At 43.4% G+C, this 5,438-nt stretch overlaps 1 pseudogene; it reads left to right on the forward strand.

Annotated features, from left to right (window-relative positions):
• The first annotated feature begins 226 nt into the window (after window positions 1-226).
• On the forward strand, window positions 227-2,776 carry LOC101016772 (annotated as a pseudogene).
• Window positions 2,777-5,438: the final 2,662 nt, after the last annotated feature.

Here is a 5,438-nt window from a genome sequence, read left to right on the forward strand (position 1 = left end):
TCTTAGTCAATTTAGAAAGTTTACTTTGCTAAGCTTAAGGATACAACCATGACACATCCTCAGGAGGTCCTGACAACATGTTCCCAAGGTGGGTGGGGTACAGCTTGGTTTTATACATTGTAGGGAGATGTGAGACATCAATCAATACATGTAAGATGTACATTGGTTGGGTCTAGAAAGGTGGGACAACTCAGGGGTGGGGGGCTTCCAGGTCATTGGTAGATTTAAATATTTTCTGATTGGCAATTGGTTAAAAAAGTTATTATCAATAGAAAGAAATGTCTGGGTTATGATAAGGGGTTGTAGAGACCAAGTATTTATCAGGCAGATGAAGCCCCCAGGTAGCAGGCTTCAGAGAGAATGGATTGCAAATGTTTCTTATCAGAGTAAAGAGTCTGTTCTGTCAGTAATTAAAAAGGGAGGAGAGTATAATGAGGCATGCCCAGCTCCCCATTCCCATCATGCCCCTAACTAACTAGTTTTTCAGGTTAACTTTAGAATGCCCTTGGCCCTGAGGAGGGGTCTATTCAGATGGTTGGGGGGCCTTAGAATATTATTTTTGGCTTATACTGGGACAACAGGATAGCATTTTAAGTCAGGACTGCCCTGAGAGTGCCTCCCAGTTTTGTATTAGGCTGACCTGGTGCCTGCCCTCCAAAGCCTTACCTGCTGAGATCTACTAACAAGGCAGTCTTGGTGAGCGGACCAGATGGTGGAGAACCATTGTTTTATCATAGGGAGGAGGAGACGCTGAAACTCTCGGTCCTCCAGGAGAGGTGCCATGGTCATAGCACCCCAGGGTGCAGACCCTGCACCCCACAGGCAAAGCTTCTTGCTCCTCTCTTGGGGTAGAACTTTCTGCACTCCAAACAAATGGATGAGGCATAAAACAGTAGGCTCACTTGAAGCCATCAGACAACAGGCATTTGATTTTTTACATGCTTTTTTGTAAAGACACATGCAACTATCTCCAGGCATCCTGTGAGAGTGACATCGTCTTTAAAACTCTGCATGGCAATCCCTGACACACTGCTGTTATGCCCAGGGAAGACAGGGAGACCTGGAAGTCCAACTACTTCCTTAAGATTATCCAACATTTGGATGATTATCCAAAATGCTTGATTGTGGGAGTGAACAATGTGGGCTCCAAGCAGATGCAGCAGATCCAAATGTCCCTGCAAGGGAAGGCTGGTGGACAAGAGCACCATGATGAAGGAGGCCATCCAAGGACATCTGGAAAACAACCCAGCTCTGGGGAAACCATTGTCTCATTTCATTTCCAGGGGAATGTAGGTTTTGTGTTCACCAAGGAGGACCTCACTGAGATCAGGCACTTTCTACCACTTATGCTGGGGCCATTGCCCCACGTGAAGTCACTGTGCTCACCTGGAACCCTGGTCTGGGGCCCAAGAAGACCTTTCTTTCAGGTTTTTGGCATCAGGAACTAAGATGTACGGCAGCTCCATTGAAATCCTGAGTGATGTGCCACTGATTAAGACTGGAGACAAAGTGGGAGCCAGTGAAGCCACACTGGTGATCATGCAGAACATCTCCCCCTCCTCCTTTGAGCTAATTATCCAGCCGGTGTTTGACAACTGCAGCATCTACAACCCTGAAGTGCTTGACGTAGCAGAGGAAACTGCATCCTTGCTTCCTGGAGGGTGTCTGCAATGCTCCCAGTCTCTGTCTGCAGACTAGTTACCCAAGTGTTGCATCAGTTCCCTATTCTATCATCAGCGGGTACAAATGGGTGCTGCCTTTGTTTGTGGAGACTGATTACACCTTCGTGCTTGCAGGAAAGGTCAAGTCCATCTTTGCTGCTCCATCTGCATTTGTGGCTGCTGCTTCTGTGGAGACTGCTGCTACTACTGCTGCTGCAGCCCCAGACAAAGTTGAAATCAAGGAAGAGTCAGAGGAGGATATGGAATTTGGTCTCTTTGACTAATCACCGAAAAGCAACAAACTCAGCTAGCTTTATCTGCAAAACAAGGAAATAAAGGCTTGCTTCTCTTAAAAAGAAAAGAAAAGAAAAAAGACACATGCAAACAAAAAGAAAGAAATGACCCCCTGAGGTGAGGTAGTGTCAGTTTTTCAGCTGAAACAGAGAACAAAAGTTATTTAAAGAGCTTGCTACTTTCTGGTAACTCCTGCTTGAAATGCTTGGCCTGTTCTGAATTCCCTGTACTTTGTACCTCCCATGGTATGGATCATGTTCTGTTCTTCCTCTGTAATAATTTATGCACACTTAGCTGCTCCTGGTGTTAGATCCCAAGCTCCTGCAGTGCAGAGACTCTATTTTAGTCAACTTAAGCCAACACAGTGCCTCACATAGGCACACAGTAGACTTTTCAGAAATGCTTGTTGCATAAACAAGTGCAGACCAACTAACTCAGAACTGAGTCTTTTTCTTTCTGCTGCTGATATGCTGGGGCACTCACAGATATGGGGACCATCCCACTCTCCTTTCATTCCTTAAGGTTTCTCATATGGTTTGGATATTCATCCATTCTAAAATCTCATGTTGAATTGTGATCCCCAATGTTAGAAGTGAGACCTCATGGGAGGTGTTTGGGTCATGGGAGAGGGTCCTTCATGAATGGCTGGGTACAGTCCTGTTGGTAACGAGAGTGAGTTCTCACTGTATTAGTTCACTTGAGATTTGATTGCTTAAAAAAGCCTGGCACCTCTCCTCTCTCTCTTGCTCCCTCTCTTGCCATGTGATATGCTGGCTCCCCTTCCCTTCTACCATGATTGTAAGCTTCCTGAGGCCTCACCATAAGCCAGGCAGATGCTGGTGCCATGCTCATTTAGCCTGCAGAACTATGAGCTGAATAAGCCTCTTTTCTTAATAAATTACCCAGTCTCAGGTATTCCATTATAGCAACACAAGTGGACTTATATAGAGTCAGATGGTTGGAGTTGAATCCTGCCTGTACTGTTGACTGTTTGACCTTGAAGAAGTTACTTAATCTCTTTGGGCTTCAGGGTCCATATCTGTACAATGACCATGATAACTACTTATCTCATAAGACTGCTGAGAGGATTCAGTATGGGATAATACATGTGTCATTCCAGAGTATTTTCCAACACCAAAAACCTGTTCTCCAATTCTCTGGACACCAACTGGGTGTCCTACAGTTTGATTCAATTCTGACACTAACTCTAGGTAGTTAGTGTCAGATTCCACAGATTTAAGGGTTCGGTGCCACAAGACTGCCTCAACTGCAGACATCAGTCACAAGTACAGGGTCACTGAACTTCTGAGCAACTGGCCATAAATGTGCAGTTCCCACAACCCTCTCCTCAGGTTTGATAATCTGCTAGAATGCATTTCAGATCTCAGGAAAATATTTTTGTTTGCTGGTTTATTGTAAAGGATACAACTCAGGAAAAGCCAAACAGAAAAGGTGCATAGGGCAAGGTCTGGGGAGTGCAGAGTGTTTCTGTGCCCTCTCTGGGTGCACCACTCTCCCAGCACCTCCCTGTGTTTGCTAACCTGAAAGCTCTCCAAACCTCATTGTTTAAGAGTTTTTATAGAGCTCAATCTCCAGCCCTCCCGCAGAGGGTAGTAGGTGGGGCTGAAGATTCCCACTCTCTAATCACTCGGTCTTTCTGGTGATCAGCCCCTTCCTGAGGCTACCTAGGAGTCCTAAGTCACTGCATTAGCATAAACTCAGGTGTGACTGAAAGGGGTTCCTTATGAATAACAATACATCATTATTCAGAAAATTCCAACAGTTTTAGGAGCACTGTGTTGGCAACTGGAGACAAAGACCAAATATATTTCTTGTTATACTTAGCACAGTGCCTGGCTGGTGTCATAAACCTTTAGTGAATGAATGTTATCTGTCGTCATTAACATCACCATTACCTTCCTCAGTTAAGTTTACTGTCTTGCAACTGAGGTTTTCTAAGGTGTAGATTGAAGATACGAATCACAGTTTTTCATTAAAACAGGAAAGCACTCAGGAAAATACAAGGGTCAGGGCTCTGAGACCTGACATTCAAAATCTGTTAATTTCAAACAAAATGTCTCAGCCTCAAAGGCCACACTCAGGACAAAAGACCATATGGTGACTTGGTTGGTGGCATCAGGCAGAGTGCTGCAAGAATCATTCTTAGGCCCAACTGTTTTTAATTTAAATGATCTGGAAAGGAGAGTAAGCCACACATTATGTACACCCAGAGGTGTGTTAAGCATTAAAGACAACTCAGAAATAACAAGACGTTAAAAAATACTTGTCTCCAAGATGAGAAATAAAGTGTCATTTGACAGAGAATGTTGAGAATGCCAATCCATGTTAATTAGCATGGGTTTCTGAGTCCCTGGCTTGACAGCAATAATTTTTAGGCAGGCTAAGATTTTAATTAAAATGGAAGAAGAATTACTGCAGTCTCTTGAGTGCTGACAATCAACAAGAAACTCATCAGGTTGGAAGAAGCTGGTGAGAATTTGCAGGTGGTTGGAATAAGGTCAGGTGGAACTTCTTATGGTTCTAGGCGTCCTTAGAAATTATTTAGTTTAAGACTATTATTTTACAGGAAAAGAAATGAAAGTCTTGGGGGAGGTGATGTGACTTGCCCACGTCCTACACAGTAAGTTAGTGACATAATTCAGTCAGCCAACCTCCACCCAGCACTCCCCTCACTTACACCATTTTAAGGAACCTTGTATAAGTTGGAGTTGGCTCCTCCTGTCTCTCAGCTTTTTTCTATTTCCAGTCTTAAAAGAGGAGATTTTTTTCAGATGCAGATAATGTTTGATATGCTCATTATATTTCCTGAGTTTTGAATGCTTTGAACATTTTTATATAATAAATTGATCTCCCATTATGGGAAATATGTAATTCTTTTCTTCCAGAGTCTCTCTATGCAACTTTCTTGATAGACATTTACCTATAAAAGTAAATATTTTTTAATCACTGAAGGAGATTTCAGGCATCCATGTCCCATCAGATCCTGCTGGTGCCTCGAAGTCAAGGCCTCTGTTTCCTTTTTCACCCAGAAAAGACACATTGGGTTGGGGGCCTGGCATCAGACTGGCTGTGACCTTCTGTGATACACTTCACCCTTCTTGGCCTCAGTTTTCCCCTCTGCAAAGAAGGGTTTGGGAAAGTTAAAGGCCAACGTCTATCCTAATCTCACAGCTAGTGTCCCACACTCACTGTGTTTAAAAGCCAGCTCTACGCTTGCAAACTTACCAAACTGACTGGGGTCATATGGATTTTGCAGCAGAATGAAATGTGAAATTAATGTTTTTCCCATTAATAAATTATGCAAGACTCAGAGGCATCTTCCCCCAAAGGCCCTTACTTGTAAAAATTTCTCCCCCTCTGTTAAATATATCAGAAACTAAACTGTAAAGAAGTTATATGGACTCATATATGAGTGAAGGAAACATTCACTCCTTCAGGAAGATAGGAGTAAGAACAACTTGA

Source organism: Papio anubis, chromosome 19, assembly GCF_008728515.1.
Source record: "Papio anubis isolate 15944 chromosome 19, Panubis1.0, whole genome shotgun sequence".
In the NCBI taxonomy this organism is placed as follows: domain Eukaryota; kingdom Metazoa; phylum Chordata; class Mammalia; order Primates; family Cercopithecidae; genus Papio; species Papio anubis.